This window comes from Leptinotarsa decemlineata, unplaced genomic scaffold, assembly GCF_025532065.1.
Source record: "Leptinotarsa decemlineata unplaced genomic scaffold, Ldec_3_MD MMD2_tig00004204_RagTag_RagTag, whole genome shotgun sequence".
NCBI classification, from domain to species: domain Eukaryota; kingdom Metazoa; phylum Arthropoda; class Insecta; order Coleoptera; family Chrysomelidae; genus Leptinotarsa; species Leptinotarsa decemlineata.
In genome coordinates, this window is record NW_027412603.1 from 272,857 (window position 1) to 295,915 (window position 23,059).

Here is a 23,059-nt window from a genome sequence, read left to right on the forward strand (position 1 = left end):
ATCTTGCTGTATTTGTCTCGAGAGTACGATTTCCATCCAATTCATATTTTCTGGCGTCACAAAACTCCATAAATATTTTCCAAGTGTATTTTTTACTATTGACAGTATTTTATGGTGTATTTTCTTCAATGATTTTGTCAATTGCCGCATCATTTTGAACACCAAAGCGAGGAAGTGACATTTTCGAAATAAATTGAATTACTGAAATGTCAAACAACTTTATTGTGTTGGTTGCTTAGCAATGTCATGACATAAGTGATAACTACCCGTGAAAAATATCCATGGGTACTTATCAGTGTAATGATGGTTTCATTCGTTATTTCGACACACATGACTAGAAATAGACAAATTTGATAGGATAATTTTTTTGGCAAAAAATTTTCAGTGTAATGATGGTTTCATTGGTTATTTCGACACACATGACTAGAAATAGACAAATTTGATAGGATCATTTTTTTGGCAAAAAATTTTCAGTGTAATGATGGTTTCATTGGTTATTTCGACACACATGACTAGAAATAGACAAATTTGATAGGATCATTTTTTTGGCAAAAAATTTTCAGTGTAATTAATCTGTTTGGGTCATTTTATCCATCTGATCAATAATGTACTAAATTGATTGGCTTTCTATATTAGCAAATCATTTTATGACCCTAATACTAAATGCGGTAAAAAGTTTAAAACAGTAACAAACGGAATTATTGGAAAGAAAATTAAAAGAAAGTGAATGCAAACGTATTGCATCTGATATAAGATTCTCAAGAAATGTATTCAAAATCTTCACTGATATAAACAAACATAGATTAGGAAATATATTAATATTTCTGCTTTATTATTCGAAAATTAAATCCTTCATGTACCAATAACAAATAATCTATCTGAAATATATTTTTCTCAATCTAGGAATTATAAAAATCAATTATGTTTACATTAAAAACCAGAGTTGGTGCAAAAATTTTGTTCATTCAAAGAAATATTAAATATACAATTATATAACTTTGTATCCATAGTCATTAAAAAGTGGCCTGATATTTCACTAATCTTATGAATGATTTAGTTGTGTTACACACAATAAATGTTTATGTTCGTATAAGATCCAGTAAACTTAGATGAATAGTATAAATAATGATATCCTGACCAAGTGCAACGTAAAATACATTATTATATTACAGTGGCCAGATTTTGGAATGATATTTCCTTTATCTTTCAATTCATATACAATGAGTTCTTTGGGTTTTTATGGGATTATAAAATCAATTGGAACTCATTCAAAAATTACCCATTTGATAATACTCCAAACTGTTTTGACAATTAACAAATTTTGTACAAGACATAATTGAGTAAGACAACCATAATAAATAACAAACAAATCAATTCATTATAATCTCAATGTAGATATCAGAGTAATTGCATTGTGTTATGATGAAATGTGCAATATGAAACTGTTAGATTTCAAAGTTTTTACTACCTTATTCAGACATGATTCCGATCATGTTCAGTCATATTTAAATAAGTAGGTACAAATACTCTTATCTTTGAAACTTTATTGTATGTGTATAAATATAAATATTCATAAATATGATATATACAATCCTAAAAGTTGTCAGATAGTTACCTCCGTCAGAGCCTTTCGGAAGAATATAAGGTATCCAAGGTATCCAAAAAATGTTTGCGGTTTCACTTAAACTTATCCAGCGAAAAAATCGTCACTCACATACAGTTTTAGCACACTAACAAAAATAAATGTAGACAGTTGACGTGAGATCCAAAGTTGACAAATATTAACACTAAGAAAAAATCAGTCTTGCAAGAGTCACTAGAAGGAATCGTTCAACACCGTACGGTTTTGAAAATTTTTCGAAATCTAACAGTCACGTGGTGCTTCTACCACCACCTACGGCACCATCACATATCTTCTGGCGTAGCGTTGCCTTCAATGTCTTTCGTAAACTAAAGCATGAGCAGAGTTAAACTTGACCGTGTGTTTCAAGGTAGCGCCAGTGCGGCCATGGTTCGAACCAACAGGTAACGGAACCACGGGTGAACAACCTCCAAAAGTTTGTGCTCAGGTCTGAGGATATACCGCCAAGAGATTTCAATGCTTCAGCTCACGAACAAGGAAGTTGCGTTTTTGTTGCTCTTAGACTGAGATGGTTTGTGTTTCGATTTTGTGATGATTTACTGGGTAGGTCAAGATTATTATTGTGCCCTTTTGTTATGTATAGCCTGTTCCATATGTATGTTTTCTTTTGAAAGGAACCTCTGATGAGGTTAAATTGTATATGCAGTTTTTCGATAAATAACGTATAAATTTCGGAAATTGCTCTATACCGGGTGTCAACGAATCTATTAGACAAGTCATAATTTCTAGACTATTAGGAGATTTGGTATAGTTGAATGGTATGTGGAGAGAAATGTTTTCACATATTTTTCACTTTCCGGTCACTTCCGGTTTCAGCGGAAATGGCTCCGGTTCTGAATTTTTAAATGGAACACCCTGTATATTGTAACATTTTTGGATTTCTGAGACAATTCTGGATCAGAAACTGACATTTCCGGAAGTTTTTCAGCCAACTTGATTTTTTCAGAGTCACTTTTAAAATTGCATCTAGGTGGCCATGATCGGACGTAAACTAATCTATGGACCTCAGGTGATATCAGAAAATTGCAATAGCGGAGTTTTAGTGACTAGTGTGTTGAATATGAATGAGACAAGTTTACAAAATAACATTTTCGTGTCTAACTATTATTTTTCAAATGGCGACCATTTTTTGACAAGCAATTTCCGAAAAAAGGATTTTTTGACGAATCTAACGTTACTAATTTATTTGCGATTGGATCAACAAATTTAACAAATTTAACTAATAATTTCAGCGATGCACTTAGATTTTTTGCAATATCCTAAGTTCTTGAAAATTCCACTATAGTAAATTTTCAAAGTGCATCCCTCCTTGTTCAAGACACATTTCAGCTCGTTCAATTGTTTCTCTCAACACGTTTTGTAACATTTGAGGCGATATACTTCTAAATGCCTGTTGAATCCTTTCTTCTAAGATTTCGAGAGTGGCTGGGGCTGTTGCATAGTAGACCCTTTCTTTTACATATCCCCAAATGAAGAAATCTTACACAGTCAGATCCGGTGAGCGGGCAGGCCACCGTACTGGACCGTTGGTTGCAATAACTCTATTATTAAAATGCTCTATTAAAAAATCAAGTACGTCTCTGCTATTATGGGGTGGTGCTCCATCTTGCTGGAAGTAAATTTGCCGTAAAACTTCTAAAGGCATATCATTAAGATGATCCTCGATTTCATTTTGAAGAAAACCCAAGTATCTAACCCCTGTTAACTGACCTTGAAACAATATTGGACCAATTATTCTGTTTCCAACGATACCAGCCCAGACATTGACGCCAAACCTTTCTTGAAAATTGCCCTCTCTCATTGCATGTTGATTTTGTTGGGCCCAGTACCGACAATTCTGCTTATTAAACATGCCATTATTTGTAAACCGTGATTCGTCGGAAAATAGAATGAAGTTGATAAAATTTGGGTTAACTCTATGATTTTGAAGCAACCAATCACAAAATACTACTCTTCTATTGCCGTCGTTAGCATACAAATGTTGATGTAACTGATATTTAAATGCTCGATATCCGTGCTTTTTCAGTATTTTTCTTGCTGATTCGTGACTTATCTGCATTTCTCTACTAATTTCTCTTAAAGAAACCGTTTTGTCAACTTCTACCATAGCAAGAACATTAATCTCAGTCTCCTCATTTATGACAAACCTCTGTTCTGCGTCTCGATTTCCCTAAAACGATGCCTAAAACGACTCTCAACATAGGGAAAATACTGATGAGATGGGTATTGCCGATTGGGATATCTCTGAGCAAACAACTCAGCAGCTTTCCTTGAATTTCTGTGGCATTCTCCAAACAATAACAACATATCCACTTTTTCACTTTGAGTATACATTATTTCGACGAAAAATTAAACTAAAATTAACGAAAATCAAGAGAAACTTCTACTTTCTGCTCATAAAGCTTATGTCACTGTCATAACCTAGGTGAGCGTTTTGTTCTCCAAAGTGGACTTGATGGAAATAACCGCAAAATATTATGCATCATTCCTATCCATGGCACCTTCGACAAAAGTAAATGAATTTGTATCGAGTATTTTCCTCAGTAATATTTAATTTATGTTCTTATTTGTAATCCAATCGCAAATAAATTAGTATCGTTAGATTTGTCAAAAAATCCTTTTTTCGGAAAGTGCTGGTCAAAAAATGGTCGCCATTTGAAAAATAATAGTTAGACACGAAAATGTTATTTTGTAAACTTGTCTCATTCATATTCAACACACTAGTCACTAAAACTCCGCTATTGCAATTTTCTGATATCACCTGAGGTCCATAGATTAGTTTACGTCCGATCATGGCCACCTATATGCAATTTTAAAAGTGACTCTGAAAAAATCAAGTAGGCTGAAAAACTTCCGGAAATGTCAGTTTCTGATCCAGAATTGTCTCAGAAATCCAAAAATGTTACAATATACAGGGTGTTCCATTTAAAAATTCAGAACCGGAGCCATTTCCGCTGAAACCGGAAGTGACCGAAAAGTGAAAAATATGTGAAAACTCTCCTCTCCAAATACCATTTATCTGTACCAAATCTCGTTTTGATACACCTAATAGTCTAGAAGTTATGACTTGTCTAATAGATTCGTTGACACCCGGTATATAATATAATATAATATAATATAATATAATATAATATAATATAATATAATATAATATAATATAATATAATATAATATAATATAATATAATATAATATAATGTAATGTAATGTAATGTAATGTAATGTAATGTAATATAATATAATATAATATAATATAATATAATATAAAATTCAACCCCCCACCCCCTCAATATATTTGAGATTGGAGTGGCAATTCATCTAGCAAAGTATCTTTTGTTAGGTGGTTACCTCAGGAACGCATACTTTCATTTCCAAAATTATTAAATTTTTATCAAACTTACAGGTTGATGACCTTCAAGAGTTTTGCTCAGGTCTAAGCAAGAGCAAAAGCTTTTAGTAGTAAGAGATTTCAATGATTCAGGACACAAATAAGGAAATTTCTTGTTCGGTGCTCTTAGATAGATTAGGATGGTTTCTGTCTCAGTTTTGGAATTGAATCTATGCTAGGTAGATGAGTAGAGTTCGGAAACACCGGCTTAAAATGAATCTACTGAAAATACTCCTTTTGAGGCACGTTTTGCTAACTAAGTGAGCATGATCTCCTGATAATCCTAACTTGGTTAGCAGAACGCCCGTCGAGAGATAGCATTTTTGTTCTGCTATACAAAACTTCATTTAGTATACACATAAATCTGTTTCATTTTGTTTCAAAAGAGTACTGTATATAAAAAGTTCGGATATTTTCTCACATAACTGATTTTTCCAAATAACTTCAACATGTTTACCTTTTTATAGGTGATCCACCCTCGTCATAAGATAATCTGCGTGAAAAATGTTGTTGAATTTTTGTTTATTATTCAGATATTGAAAATAATGAACATGACCATGGTCACAAAATACAGATTGTATCACTCCAAAATTTCTTCATCCGTAACTGAATCCACTACTATTGATGAAACACTCATGAAGGAGTCTACCAACGTAGATGAATATTATTATACAAACTTTTATGGAGAAACATCAGTGGAATGGGCCCCAAAGGGGTGTTCACTGGACATGGTCTATTAAGAGAACTCCTGAAAAAATGAGGCTGTACAACTCAGACTTTAATTGCAGATAATGTAAAAAAGGTCATATTTTATGCGAATGTGAGACCCTGGTTCACAGGAGGCAAACCAAAATTTTTAATAATTATAATGATGATGTCTGTCAAGATGGTTGTTCTGATTACACAACACAACAAAAAAATATTTTTTGAATGTTTCCTACACTAAATTAGTCAATTTCTACTAATTTTGGGGTGATAAAAACGAAAATAACAATGAAAAATTTTTATTAGCTCTGGTTTTTGAGATACACAGTACTTAATCTTAATGAGTAGTTATACTATACGTGAAAAGTGAAAGTACATAAAACAATATTGTTATGTTTCTTTTAGAATATTTTAAGTACAAAATTAATAGAAAAAAAAAAACATTATTCTTAGTGTTTTGACAAATAAAAGAAGTTTGTACCACCAAATTTCAATTAAGTCCATCCGATTCATTGTAAGATCGCTGTCCTTCAGCTTGTCTTTTATAAAACACTTCTGGAGCATCCCTACACACAGACCAGCAGTAGTCTGCAAGCATTGCTTCATTCCAACGGCCCTGATATCTCTGTTCCATTAAGGCAATGTCTTGATGGAATCTTTCTCCATGTTCGTCACTCACAGCTCCACAGTTTTGTGGGAAGAAATTAAGATGAGAGTGAAGAAAATGAATTTTTAAGGACATGTTGCATCCAAGTTGGTGGTAAGCTTGAAGAAGCTCTTTAACCAATGCTGTGAAGTTATCATCTCTTTTGTTACCTAAAAACCCATGTACAATCCCTTTAAAGGCTTCCCAGGCTCTTTTTTCATTTCCTGTTAAAATCATGTCAAAAGCAGGATCATTTACGATTTCACGGATTTGAGGCCCAATAAAGATGCCTTCCTTGACTTTAGCATCACTCAACCTGGGAAACTTTGCTCTCAAGTACTTAAAAGCTTGTCCTTCCTGGTCCATGGCCTTCACAAAGTTTTTCATTAGTCCCAACTCAATATGTAATGGGGGAAGGAGAACATCCTTAGGATCTACAAGAGGCTCGTAAACTACATTTTTCTCATTAGGGTTTAGGTGTCGTGTAGGCCAGTTCATTTTTTTATAGTGAGATTTTCTATCCCGACTGTGCCACAGACACAAAAAACAACAGTACTTGGTGAACCCTAATTGCATTCCTAGGAGTATAGTAATGACTTTCAGATCACCACAGATGTGCCACTTGTGTTGTTCATATTTGATTGATTGGAGAAGTGTTTTCATATTTATATACGTTTCCTTCATGTGAACTGCATGACCTATAGGAATAGAGGGTAGCTGATTTCCATTATGCAGAAGTACAGCTTTTAAGCTTAGTTTTGAAGAGTCTATAAACAGTCTCAATTCAGATGGAGTGTGATCCAAATTCAAGCAGTCCATCAAACCATTAGCATCAGAACAAACTACGAGGTTTTCTTTTTTCTCAAAAAAAGGAAGCAAATCTTTTTGACGCTGTCTGTACTCAGATATTTTCACATAATGTTTTAGAAGATTCCACTGTTGTAGTCTTGACCCTAACAGCTCAGCCTTTTCCTTAGACAAGCGAAGATCTCTTATAAGGTCACTCAACTCTGCTTGACTAATTCTGTGCGGATCACTAGACCTATCGCTTACCTCAAAATCAGGGTCATAGGATGTAGAAGGATGGGTTGCTCCTTCTAAACAGTCTTCATCGCCTTCCTCTAAAATTTTATAATTTTGGGGTGGAGAAGGGACTGGCAAATTGTCTGAGTGTGGTACAGGCCGAAGAGCAGATGGGAGATTAGGGTATTTAACCGTTCCTCTTTTCTTCATAGATAAACCTTGCTTAATGGGAGGAGTTAAGCAGAAATAACAGTCGTCTGTATGATTGGTAGGCTCACGCCAAACCATAGGTACTGCAAAAGCCATTCAGCCACTCTTGCAATATGACGGAACAAGAATTACAACATATATAAGGAGCCCATGATTTATCTTGGTCCCCAACTTTCACACCAAAATAATGTTCATAGGCTGTCTTAACGATAGGTGTCATTTTACGTTTCTGAGCCTTAAATGTTATTTCACCACATATATAGCAAAAGCTATCGACAGAATTCACACACTTTCGAGGCATTTCAGATCAGCACTTAAATTAATTTAAAAATCAACTTCACACGATAATTTCAATAGCAACCACGTGCGTACAATTGACAAACTCACATAGGTTATGTTTACTACTTAAGAACAGCTGATGAGAGGGGTATTATGTAAACAAACATGTGTACCAACTGTTTGTGATGAAATATTTCATTTGTTGAAAACTCAAGATACATATATATAATATAATGATACTATATCTTGAAAACAAGAGCTAATATATAATTTTTATGGTCACTTTCGGTTTTAACACGTGGAAATACATTAAAATCATCTAATTTCAACCCCGAAACAAAAACTCCAATAATTATTGGAGTCCTTGGCGGAATGATGCCCTCTCTACTCTCGAATCTTAAAATCATACCGGTTTGCCGCACTAAGGCAGAAATCTTAGCCGGACAGATGCAGAAGGCTGTCATTCTTGGCTCACTGTGCTTGTTCAGTGGCACATGATTCTTGGACCCACTGATCACGGTGTGGAAAGTGGTCGTTGGTTGATAATGCTGGCGCGCCCTCCCAAATGTATCGGGGCTTCGGGGGATAAGGCCTAACCAGCGCATACTACGATAAAAAATAACAATAATAATAATAATGGCTTTTATTGATGATTCCATACAATTACAACCAATAGAATGGCAGGATTCATTATCTGCGTATGATAAATCATCGTAGAGATTGTTCTTCCATCCAACCGTAAGAACAAAAAAAAATGTTACGAAGAACATTGCAAACAGCGAAATTGAAATACAAACATATATATTTTTTTGAGCTTGGAGAAAGGTTGATTGATTTAGACATAATTCGATTAGTTGGATCTATTTATTGTAAGAAGATTTTTTTTATTTTTCGTGTGAAGCATTCTAAAACTTTCACTCTTCAAAACTCCTGAACCATAAACCACGTCTGCGTAGTGGGCATGAGAAATATACCTTTTTCCTAATCAATAAAAGTCAATTTTCATTCCAAATTTGCGAACTCAATCAACTTGCAAAATGCTTAAAATCATTCCTCAACAGTAGCGATAATTACTGAGTATAAGATATCGCTATTCAATTAAAATATTCGTTGCTAATTAAATTTTTCATTCTCAAGCTCGTACAAGAGAATGCTATTTTCAAAACATGCATATATCATTTGGGGTTTTTCTAATGAAATAAACAAAACCGGAAAATTCATAAGTGATGTTGGTGGCTGTGTGAAAGTGGTGGCTACACATCATATTCTTTTGAAAAAACAGACTCAAAATATTTATTACACAAGGACGCCGTTATTCAAATAGAGTTCTAAAAATTTTCAGTTCGATGTGAGTTGAACTGAAACATATAATTTTCGAAAAAGTTCAAATATTCATTCAGGCGTACAGCTCTCTTCTGGATAAAATCTAACACCCACATGGTAGGATCGGCCATAGTACAACTTTCCAGATGAATATATTTTTGAAAAGTTGCTGAAAAGCAGCCTCTGCCATTCAATCATATGATGTCCAGGTTTTCTTAGAATTGATTTTTTCTGATTACTGTCACTTCGAGCTGAAATTCAATGCAAATAATTGTGAAGATATACAATTTCTTACATTAGTAGTTGATGTTGGGCGATTTAACTGGAAAAAATATATGTATGCTGCCGTGAATGAAGCATTTTTCATACCCAACTGACGTGTTTTTTACTCTAATCATGTGGAAAACTATTAAGTATTTTACGATCGAAGAAATTCTACTTTGTCTTTGCAAAAATTTTCCAAAAATATTTAGTTTAGTTTATAGGTCACAGTCATATCATGAATAATCTCTAGGTAATTTATTGCGTATTGAAAGTGAAAAATCCAAATACTTACATTCATTCCTTCCTACAACAAACCACAATGCATTCAGAATCAGGTGAATTCATCCGGAAATATATATTTCTGGCTGGTGATGGCAGAGGAATGCAGAAAGGAAATCCGCTACATGATACATCCTCTATAGATTCAACTTGATGAAATTAATTAAACTCACTGAGATCGTTTATCCCAAATATTCGAAAACTCAATGAAACATTTCTGTTTTCTTCATTTCTTTCGTTTCGCCTTCTCTCAATTACTACCCCTGAATGTGATATAGGTACTCATTTAATATTCATCCACACAAGATTTTCCTAATTCTATCTAAGGCTTCAGTTTTTTGGTTATACAATTATATAAAATTATTATTTGAAATTTACAACTATCAAGATTTTTTGTAGGTTTTAACCCACATTCACGTTATTTATTTATACTATAGTTGTCTCTGAATATTCTAAAGATTGTTCAGTATTTGAGTCAGTCATAATTGAGAGTCCTACTGTAATAAATTGCATTATTATCAAGATAATGATAATAATGCATCTATTGCACGTTAGTAATAGAACAGTAACAATTACAATTTTTAGATGTGACTTATTGAGCGATTTTCACGAATTTGAAAATGTATGTATTCCAATATCAATGATTGCAGCACAAATGTGTGAAATTTTCAAGATATCACAAGTATTTGAAACAGTTTTGTGACAGCACAATCTTTGCATAAAGGGTTCAATCGTGAAATATATTTTCATGTATATAAGTAACTAGTACTATGTTGCTGTATCGCTGCTGTTCCAATGTTTTTACAGAATCAGAATCAACGAACTTAGGCATGCGCAGCGTTATAGAACAGTGCTTTCAAAAAATTGTTCCACAGCGACATCTAGTGGTGAGTTACAGAAAAATTGATAGCCTAAAAACATTCTCTATGGAAAATTACTTACACATGTCAAGTTTCATCACGATCGGTTGAGCGATGTAGAAGTTCATCACTAACAACCAACCAACCAACAAACATTCATTTTTATATATTAGATGATAAAATGAAAGATTCATATAACCATTTTGAAGAACTGAGTAACTTGTATTTTATTCTGTTCTCACTGCAGTCATAAATCCAGATACCAAAACTAACATCTTGTGAGACCAAAATTTTATGACCACAATAAAAACGTTAACTTTGAAATTATCCAAGGAATTAAAATCCATTTAGGTCACCCCAACTGTCGATTGGTGTCATAATTCAAAATGACACTGCTATCAAATTCATGGTAAATCTCGGTAATTCGAAAATAGGTACTGGTCGACCAGCAACCGCAAAACTTTTACTGTAATCTATTATTCCTCACTCACCAGGGGGTGGAGAATCTTCGTTAACGTTATTTACCAACCGTATCGAGAGCGTATACAGCAAAAACGGTACTTTCTCTGGGGTACCGCAACAACTGTTAGATATGGTCTTTTCTAAGATTTGCCTAAAGGATTGTGTATTGTTGTCATTTTGGCGCTTTATCGGTAAATTTTATTAAATATTTGGTCCCAACTTGTTGTTAACATTTACCAAAAAAGTATATTGTGGAAAGAAATGTTTGAAATACTTTTTTTTAAATCTTCTTGGTAAATATTCATATCTCATGAATATTTACTCAAACCTGTAGATTTATATAGTTATGCATTTCAATTTTGCAAAATACAATCAGAAATGCTTAGTCAACCAATTTTGAAAGGTCACCAAAAATATATTTCATAAGTATATTATTTATGATTATTTATTTGGTCCTTCAGGATGAACACAAAAATCAATGTTTCATTCGAGTTAGACAGCAGTTTAGTGATTATTTGAAAATACATAAAATAATCTGATCGAAGTCAAGTTACCGTAAAATAAATATCAGTCGATTTTTTGTCCGCTTATCTCGTGAATGAAGTACAATCGTGTAACTCTGGTCTGTTTTTGGAGATAGGGCATTTCAGAAGTTGAAACTGTTGAAAATAGATAGGGTCGAATAAACCTGCAACCCGCAGGGTTCACTGTGGCTCACATTCATTTAAAGTCAAACAAATAAGTACTACTTGTTAACGAAGCCAATTATTCCCCACCAACTCTTGAAGATATCAGAGTCGAACAAATTTTTTGAAAAAAGAAATAATTTTTAGTAGGTACTTTCTTTCAATAATATCTTTATTTTCAAATAGTAAGTTACGTCTTTAGAAATTTCGTATGAAAGATATTAACAATTATTTTCACTGACCTTCACTTGCCAGATTTTTTGAAATAAACGTTTATTGGAAAGAGAAATAAATGCAATATATAAGTATTGATTTCGAGAATATAAAAGCATTTTTTTACCTCGTTTTTATTCATCTTATACATAAGTCATTTGGATAAATGTTCAAAATGTTCTCCTTCAATCTCATGGCAGTGAAAACGCCTATTTTTTAAATCATTTCTAACATTTTAGAATGTTTCTGGGGTAATGCTAGCACAAGTTTCGGTAATCCTACAGTCAAACGTTCCGGCATTAACTTCTGAAACTGTATTTTTCTGTCAGGGTCATCTTAATTTGATTTATTAATTATTGTCAGTTATACTGTTGAAAAAAATCTGTTTTTCCATTAACCAGCTGTCGCACCCCTACGAACGACAACCCTCAGAAGTGGAAACTTGTACGAGCTAAGGATTAACAAGGTCTTACCTTTTAACGTGTGCTTCCTAACACGTGGTGAAACTTATGTCTTCTGAGGTATTTCTTAACAGTATTGTTGAGACATCACTCTCACGAGCAACTGTTGTTGTGGACTGCAGGAGATTATTCACTACTCTCGTCTGTTTCTTGTCTGTTTCCATGTTAGGAATCACACGTTAAAAGGTAAGACCTCGTTAATCCTTAGCTCGCACAAGTTTCTCAACTTCTGAGAGTTGTCGTTCGTATGGAGCCGACAGCTGATTAACGGAAAACAGTTTTTTTTAAAACAGATAGATTTTCTTCCAGCTCCTCTAGCTTTAACCACACTTCCAGTTGTTTGCAAGTTTTCAACCAATTTCCTCAGAAATTTTCATTAGAGCGGATATCAGGATGTCTGGCGCGAACTATTATTGAAAATTCAAGCGAAAAAAATGAAGCGAATTGAAAGGGGTTTATTTTTAGGAGAGATTATATTTTAGGAAAGAAAGGTTTTGGCTTTCTACTTCTCCATCTTGATACAAAAAAATGTGCGAATCTTCAAAGAAAGAAGGAAACAATCAATTTAAAAAAATCAACTCTATACACAAAAGTGTAAATGATGTAAAGAAGTAAGTTTCATTGAAAAAATGGAAAAACAGCCCTCTCGAAACAGCAACTCTCATAAGAACATTGAATTAGGCGAAAGAAACAAAAATACTTTCGAAACAAATACTTTTATATAGACACTGAATTAATTGTATTACAAATATTCGTTACGGAATTGAATCCAATATAATTCACAGGATTGTTACACAACATAGTAAATGAAGAAGGTAAAATCTCATTTACATGAAATACTGTCATCCTCACTGGTGGATTTCGGCGGGAGACACTTGCCTTATCACCTCTTCTATTCCAAATCTGGTTAACATTATAAGGAGCGATTGAGGGAAAGTTTGAGAGGTTGAAAATGTCCTTATAGAACGAAACTGCGGTAACGTTAGTTACAAATAAAAGTGGTGAAAACCATAAAAGGTTTCAATTCTCATTTTTCATAATGATTTTCTAACACGTACTAACGGCTTTATCCATCAATTTATGAAAAATTTCAATAGATCTCAATATTTTTTAGATTTCAGAAAATCAAACAACCTGAAGTCTACGAAAAAGGGCATATAAAAATTGTGTAACCTATTCCAAACAGAAATAATCAATCTCATTATTCTTATTATAATGCATTACAGAAATACCATTGAAAATATCGCAAAATATTAATTAATTTTCTGCACATTAACACTTTTTTCGCGAAAGTGTAGTGTTATATTGAACTAGGATTTCACGAACAAACTTACACATAATTGTATGATTAACGAATTGGCAATCCAGTAAAAGTTCCACTTTTTCAACGGGGTCTTTGACACCAGCAATATTTGTTTATCTTAAATGATATAACCTTATTTCTGTGATATCATCTGACTAATTTGGTGAATACCTTTCTCTTATTCATGACGAAGCGAAGAATACAATTTCGTCAACAGGTAATAAATTCGTCGAAAACCATTGATTTCATTTTGTGTTGATGAAGTAAAAATTTTTAGGTAATATACCAAACGCATTCGAGCACAGACTCAAAATTTTTCAGGAGAAAAATTCCTATTGCGAAAAAGTTTTACTGAAAACTCTCTAATTTGAAATTAAATATTTCACACATTTTTTTGTTAATTTTTCATTTCTGTTTAAAATCTGTTTAAAATCTGTTTTTCCGTTAACCAGCTGTCGCACCCCTACGAACGACAACCCTCAGAAGTCGAAACTTGTGCGAGCTGAGGCTTAACGAGGTCTTACCTTTTATCGTGTGATTCCTAACACGGGTTGGACGGTAGCAAGTGAAGATCGATCGTTCAGACTAGGGCTTGAACCACCGACCAACACGGCAGTCAATTCGAGTGAGTGAACAAAGCACCCACGCCGAACCGCTTGGCTACCGATCTATTGTCGATGAAATTACTCATGAAATTTAAAAAACTAAACTATAGTCCGTTCATAATTTTTTGATAGCTCACTGCAAGTTTGACCCTCATTAGAGAACTGAAATACAGAGAGGGCAGCTAATATGATATAATAACAAAAACCAAACTAAAACTGGCAGTTTAAGATGTTTTCGACTAACCCACCTTGTATCTGAAGAAATACAATACAGCTATAAAACTTTTAATCCGATTATGTAGGTATTTTGAGTGGAAATGAGTGACCAGTGTCGTAGAGTATATGATTAAAACATTAGTTACTTTAAATAAATGAATATATTAATATTCTTAAACTGTAGGTACTGTAAACTGTATTTTTATTTTGAAAAAATTTCTTTATTTTATTCAAAAATAATAAGTTACTTGCAATTTGTAAAAGATACATTCATTTAATTAATACCTATTTTTAAATGATGTAAACTACGATTACTTGCAAAACTATTCAAATTCAAAATAAACAGGATCATCTTCAGAATCCGAGTCGTCTTGCAGGTTAATAATTAGCGGTTGTGTCTCTACAGTCGCATCAATTATATTGTCGAAATCCCACATTTTTTGTTCTTCTTCTATTGCATGTCTTACTGCATCTCGCCAATTTTGTTCTGTAATATGTTGTAAAGACTCATATAACAATTCACGTACAGTTTGTATTTTATATGACGTATTTTTTCTAGCCACATAGCTTTTCATTTGTGCCCAAATGAGTTCAATTGGATTTAATTCGCAGTGGTAGGGTGGAAGTCTAAGGACTGTGATGTTTCGTCTTTCCGCCATTTTGTCAACTACGTATTTCTTGAACTTAGATTTGTGTTGCCGGGCAATTTTTAAAAGTTCTGCTTTAACCATTCCATCTTCGTAAGGCAGGGACTTATTCCGCAGCCAGTCAATGATATCCTGTTTCTCCCACGCAGTCGTTGGAAGGCTTTCAACTAGTCGTGAATGATAAGGTGCATTATCTAATACTATAATTGAGTTTGGTGGTATATGTTTAATCATCTGCTCAAAATACTCTTCGAAAACATCAGCTGTCATCTCCTCGTGATAGTCTTTTGTGCTTTTGGATTCAAATTCCAACAAACCATGCTTAGCAAATCCTTTTTCACTGCCAATGTAAGAAACTATTAATGTACTGCCTTTACCAGAGGGTGGGGAAATACCAGTAGACCAACCTTCCATAAAGGCTTGCCTGGAGCTTGATATATTTTTATCTGTCCAAATTTTTGTGAGAGTATGACCTGCGTTTACCCACGTTTCGTCCTGATAGTAAATTGGCCTTCCTTCAGCCCGAAATTTTCGTATAGATCTTAGATACTTTCTTCTCCAACATATTATCTCTTTCCGGTCAATCAAAAGTGATTTTCGGTCTGATTTCTCCCACCGGAAATTTAATTCTTTTAAAACTTGCCACAATTTGGTTCGTCCGACATGAGGCAAATCCGGGTCGTCTCTAACTTCTTGTAAAATTTTGTTTAAGTTGGGTATTTCTTTTTTGTAAAAAAAATTCGTGAATTTTCCTTCGAATACCATTTTTGGCAAATTCATCAATTTCAATAGGTTTTCTTTCCCTCTTTAAGTATTCGTTTGTATTTGCGTTAGCTATACCTTTTTTTTTTCTGATAGGAACCTATATATTGTTGACTCCCCTACGCCCGTCATGTTGGCACAACTCTTGATTATGTTCTGAACAGTGTATGTGGGATTCTGAGAAACCAGAGCATCGTGAACGTTCAAAACAATAGTCTTCTCTCTTGGTGAATAGACAGACTTACTGACTGTACGCAACAGTACCGGTGTAAAACTTGATGATGTTGATGATGATGACGAAGCCATCGCAAGCAATCAAACAAAACAAGCAGGAACGAAAGGTACGTATATGTTTGTAGGAATATGAAAAAAAGTTACTCACGCACTGCACAAAATTCGCAAAATGAATATTAGAGACGTTAATTACTGCCGTAGACGCCGAAACACCAACGAGTCGTAAATTAAATGCGATTAAAAAATGTACTAAACCAAAAATTATTTTCGTTCGTAACAACTTCACCCTTTCAAGGCAAGTTTCGAATATAAACTGAAGCTTTATATTTAATGAATAAACACCTCAGGAACCTCCGCCTATGATTTTACGAGTTTTACGACCGTTTTATGACTTGGGCCCTCATTTTGTGCTATCGACAAATTATGAACGGACTATAGGTGAGATAAGTATTCAAACGCAACAACGAGTTTGAACAAAAAAACGTATTTCAAGAAATCCACTTAAGGATTTAAGACAGCCTTATTGATATTGAAGTTTACAACTAACTTCTCCTAACCATCAACTTTTTCGAAATATCAAAGGAAATGGTCATTTTGTGAATTTTGTAGGACTTTTGGCATAACAACGGAACAAAAAAAAATTTTTTTTGCTTTCAAGAGTTTGTAATGTTTTTTACCTGAATTCAGTGTTATATGTCTGATCAATTAGTGAGAACTGATCATTGTGCTCAAAGTAATATTTACAGAGATGTTGTTAGATATAGATGCCTATAACGTATGAATAATTGTGTCTCATCGAAAAGTTGTTTCGTCTGAGTGGTTAATTTCTTTCTTGTATTTTTATAAGTCATTTTTAAGCTAATTTCAAAATGTTAAGATATTTAGCAGTAATTCACCCCCAGACAATAATTCCGTACTTTAATTGTCTCGCAACTAATTCGGCATGTTATATTCCAACTTACGAGTTTATCGATATCACCTCTGGAATATTTAATTCTTCAATTCAAATACTGCCCCTAATTGTTATCATGTTGTAGTTGCACTGCTTGTCAAAATAATTCAAGCCAACATCTACACATCTTTGTGAAGAGTTTATTTTCAACTTAATTAGCTACTGATGAGGTATTATTCCAAAACTTCCGAGTTCGCCCTTGAGGATGATATTGTTCCGTGTAAGTGAAATTTCATAACGTAACTCTTTCATATACCTATTTTATTGTGTAGCTTCCTATAAATCATATCTGACTCATTCCATAACAAATGTTTGGAGTACAAATTCAATGTTCGTATAAGTGTTGTTGTTTCCAAAATATTAATGTGGAAGTAGTTGTTTTGAAGAGTTTTTCTTTCAGTTTATATCTGATAGTAACTTCTATGCCCGATCTACAGATTTTCGTGAATGAAAAGTTCATTTCGAACTTAATTGCTTTCTTGCTTCCTTTGGAAATTTTGGAAGTTCCCACAACTTTTTGTATGAAGATGGAGAAATGATATAGGTAAAATCATTTTTCAAAAAAATAATCTCTCCTGAAAATATTCTCGTTTAAAAAATATTTAATATATTTGCTTGCTTTATCGAGCATTGAGATCACTGAAATGCTGCGTAAAACCAGAAAAGAGCGAAGCATCCCCTCTATAATATTTCTAGGCAACAACAAGGCAAAAACAAAAACTTAGATGAGAAATATTATGCTAATGTTTGTTGCAACTTGAATAATATTTCATTAATTTCCTTTATTTGTCATCCACAATATCAGATGGATGATATGGATATGATTAACTGATGAATACAGCACCTCTTGAATCATCATATCCAGATTTTCCACTTCTATTTCGTCTTCCTATTTCTTCGAAATGGAAAGACGTCTGTTGGACTTTGGCGGACAATGAGTAATGAAAACAATAATGAATATTGATAAACGAACTGAAAATAAACAAGAAAATGCATTACTAAGAAATGACAATAGGCACTGAATAAAACAAGGATGTGTGAATTGTATATATGATACTTTCTAAATAAAAAAATATTTAAAATATGACTAAAAATAAGGATATCAAAATATAGAACCCCCACTTAGCCGACATCAGATATCTAGCTGAAAATTTCTTTCATCAAGGAACTAAAGATAGTCAACGTCATCATCATAAGTTCATGCCCAGAAACCATGAAAAATCATCAACTGATGAAAGACATAAGTTATCACGCGTTTAAACATTATTGTAAAAACATTACTACGGAACTACATAGATTAAATCCTGTTTATAATCAATAATACACAGTAATGAATAATAAGTCGCCTGGGTTGATAAGTATAGTTTTTGCATTAGATTTTTCAGATTAGGTACTCATGATAAACCGTATAACTATAGTCCGTTCATAATTTGTTGATAGCTCACTGTAAGTTTGACCCTCATTAGAGAACTGAAATACAGAGAGGACAGCTAATGTGATATAATAACAAAAACCAAACTAAAACTGGCAGTTTAAGATGTTTTCGACTAACCCACCTTGTATCTGAAGAAATACAATACAGATATAAAACTTTTAATCCGATTATGTAGGTATTTTGAGTGGAAATGAGTGACCCGTGTCGTAGAGTACATGATTGAAACATTAGTTACTTTAAATAAATAAATATATTAATATTCTTAAACTGTAGGTACTGTAAACTGTATTTTTATTTTGAAAAAATTTCTTGATTTTATTCAAAAATAATAAGTTACTTGCAATTTGTAAAAGATACATTTATTTAATTAATACCTATTTTTAAATGATATAAACTACGATTACTTACAAAACTATTCAAATTCAAAATAAACAGGATCATCTTCGGAATCCGAGTCGTCTTGCAGGTTAATAATTAGCGGTTGTGTCTCTACAGTCGCATCAATTATATTGTCAAGATCCCACATTTTTTGTTCTTCTTCTATTGCATATCTTACTGCATCTCGCCAATTTTGTTCTGTAATATGTTGTAAAGACTCATATAACAATTCACGTACAGCTTGTATTTTATATGACGTATTTTTCTAGCCACAAAGCTTTTCATTTGTACCCAAATGAGTTCAATTGGATTTAATTCGCAGTGGTAGAGTGGAAGTCTAAGGACTGTGATGTTTCGTCTTTCCGCCATTTTGTCAACTACGTATTTCTTGAACTTAGATTTGTGTTGCCGGGCAATTTTTAAAAGTTCTGCTTTAACCATTCCATCTTCGTAAGGCAGGGACTTATTCCGCAGCCAGTCAATGATATCCTGTTTCTTCCACGCAGTCGTTGGAACTAGTCGTGAATGATAAGGTGCATTATCTAATACTATAATTGAATTAGGTGGTATATGTTCAATCATCTGCTCAAAATACTCTTCGAAAACATCAGCTGTCATCTCCTCGTGATAGTCTTGTGTGCTTTTGGATTCAAATTCCAACAAACCATGCTTAGCAAATCCTTTTTCACTGCCAATGTGAGAAACTATTAATCTACTGCCTTTACCAGAGGGTGGGGAAATACCAGTAAACCAACCTTCCATAAAGGCTTGCCTGGAGCTTGATATATTTTTATCTGTTCAAATTTTTGTGAGAGTATGACCTGCGTTTACCCACGTTTCGTTCTGATAGTAAATTGGCCTTCCTTCAGCCCGAAATTTTCGTATAGATCATAGATACTTTCTTCTCCAACATATTATCTCTTTCCGGTCAATCAAAAGTGATTTTCGGTCTGATTTCTCCCACCGGAAATTTAATTCTTTTAAAACTTGCCACAATTTGGTTCGTCCGACATGAGTCAAATCCGGGTCGTCTCTAACTTCTTGTAAAATTTTGTTTAAGTTGGGTATTTCTTTTTTGTAAAAAAATTCGTGAATTTTCCTTCGAATACCATTTTTGGCAAATTCATCAATTTCAATAGGTTTTCTCCCCCTCTTTAGGTATTCGTTTGTATTTGGGTTAGCTATACCTTTTTTTTTCTTTCTGATAGGAACCTATATATTGTTGACTCCCCTACGCCCGTCATGTTGGCACAACTCTTGATTATGTTCTGAACAGTGTTTGTGGGATTCTGAGAAACCAGAGCATCGTCAACGTTCAAAACAATAGTCTTCTCTCTTGGTGAATAGACAGACTTACTGACTGTACGCAACAGTACCGGTGTAAAACTTGATGATGTTGATGATGATGACGAAGCCATCGCAAGCAATCAAACAAAATAAGCAGGAACGAAAGGTACGTATATGTTTGTAGGAATATGAAAAAAAGTTACTCACGTACTGCACAAAATTCGCAAAATAAATATTAGAGACATTAATTACTGCCGTAGACGCCGAAACACCAACGAGCCGTAAATTAAATGCGATTAAAAAATGTTCTAAACCAAAAATTATTTTCGTTCGTAACAACTTCACCCTTTCAAGGCAAATTTCGAATATAAACTGAAGCTTTATATTTAATGAATAAACACCTCAGGAACCTCCGCCTATGATTTTACGAGTTTTACGACCGTTTTATGACTTGGGCCCTCATTTTTTGCTATCGACAAATTATGAACGGACTATAGCATCGTAGTTTCAGCGTTGGGAACAACGAGAAACAACTCGAACACCAATTCGGGCACTGCGACTGTTACCACATCGCCTTCTTCGAAAATGTCTACCGCCGTAATAGACAAAACGTCAAGTATAAAAACCTGCAGACCACGACCAAAAAACCCGGAAAATAGCTTCTACACAGAACCATAATCTTAAATTTTAGTAACAATTTTCGGTAACATTTGACATACTACGAACAATAAAAAATTTTTTTCTCCATCATCAAGACCAACTATTTTTTTGGATAATCAAAACATTCTCAAAATAAAATTCCAAAATTTTCTTCATAATATCTCCAGTAACATCAATCAGGGAACACAATATATATCATGTTGACAATATGGGGTTTCAAGGATTTAAAAAAAAGGTTCGGATGTTTTTCAGTTGACATCGCTCCCCAAAGGTGAAACGTTCGTATTGAAATCTTGAACATAATATGAATATAAAAAGTAAAACTGCGAAATTGTTTTCAGTAAGTTCTGTTCAACCTGTTTTATGATTACGTTCATGATTGTGCATACTTCACAATGAAAACTGAAAATACCCTATCTAGATCCATGTAAAAGTCACTCCTTTAAGTTCCTTGTGAGAGTGTATTCTATTAAAACAATAATTACGCAAAGGATCATTTTATATGATTTTTGAAACGGAAAGACTGTTCGTAAAATCTTTCCTGAAAAGGTTTGTGAAAGATTTTTGGAAGGTTTGCTGACATTACTGAATAATGTCCTAAATTCTGAGATGCTGGGACTTCTAGCAAATTGATCAGTTTCCTGGAAGGTAAATCCTTGATATCAAAAGACATTGAGGTTATCCCTTCCGAAAAGTTGATCATTTTGCAGATCAGAGTTTGGGATTTGCAAGATAAATGTTCTGTAGTTTTCGCAGCAACTCCTAATGTCCGATTTTCCTATTTTGCTAAATTGCTACATCGGTGAGCAGTGTCTTCGTCAACAAATTTCGTCACCTATCTCAGGTCTTTCTTGTTCTACACTGGAATGTGTCTAGCTTTCTTGGGAGCTCATCTTTGCGGTCATCATCATGTCAGCGACATTTCGAGTGATCAATCTTTCCCCAAATGTTTATTCGAGAGATCATATAGATCATATCTTAAATTTCATTGTCACCTGGCATCCACAACAAGGATACTTAATTTCTCTATTTAAAATATGTCTTTCCGTTAATCAGCTGTCGCCCCCATACGAACGACAACTCTCAAAAGTTGAGAACTTGTCTGATTCCTATATTAATTGTCTTAAGGTTTTTGTAGTTTCAGTCATTTCAGACTCACAATTAACAGATACTTCAGAATTCAAAACTGATGAAATACAGATGCTCACATCACGAGTGCATCTTTCGATCCTCTCAAGAAAATACGTCTCTCTAGCATCCAATACTGTGTTAAAAATGGTATAGAGATGATATCTCTGACGCCATTCATTTTGGATCCTTTATTTTACCAAACCAATATATTTCCACGCTGCTGGGGCTCATATGATGCGTATGTTTGACAACATACTTCGTGCCTAACTAGTACAACATTTTTGGGTTTTGATATGGAACTCACTGAGATAATATATGAAAACTTCATCTATCCACATACATTTTCTGGTTCACCGTATAAAATACTAATTACTACCTATTTCATTGCACAAACTTGCAAAAACTGTCAAGGCTTCAAGAGGAATGATTTTGGTGGAAAATGTGCAGGGTAGATTCTGGAAGATACTCAAGAAAAAGGGTAATAATAGGTAACTAGATTAGGGCAATGAAATCGATGAAACAGTTCAATCAACCGAAAGAATCCTGAACAACTCTTTCCTTTTTGCGTGTCAGGTAAAAATTAAAATCGGACCGATGTCTCCCCAACTATACAGAGTGTCCCTGGACTTCCTCTTTTCCTCTCGAGAATGTATAGATGGGGTCAAAATATCACCAGTACTTCATATAACTTTTTTTCCTAAAATCCTTCGTTACCAAGTAACGGGCCCTCGAAGTTACAAAATGAAAAATGTTTTTCTTTGATAACTTTTCAAGTGAATATTCAAAATCATCCGAATTTTGGTAATTGACTAAACAAATGAATTCCTTCGATGAGCTTTCATGCAGGAGTCAGTTGTTTTGCTACAAAGTCAGGAACGGACTACCCCCGATGGTCCACACAATATTTTTCAACAAAATAAGGTTACTTGGACAATTTTATGAATAAAAGTACTTGTGTGGAAAGTCGATCGGAGCAACGAGTCTTGATAAAAATGTAGTTCTACTCGAC

The 23,059-nt window shown here is 33.8% G+C and overlaps 1 protein-coding gene across 1 annotated transcript in view; it reads right to left on the reverse strand.

The window, feature by feature from the left end:
* The window catches only part of Blimp-1 (PR domain zinc finger protein 1), an 88,743-nt gene extending 86,789 nt beyond the window's left edge, over positions 1 to 1,954 (reverse strand). Inside the window, exon 1 of the mRNA XM_074178602.1 lies at positions 1,616 to 1,954. The gene's annotated coding sequence lies outside the window, so the exon portion shown is untranslated. The remainder of the gene's footprint in view (positions 1 to 1,615) is intronic.
* Positions 1,955 to 23,059: the final 21,105 nt, after the last annotated feature.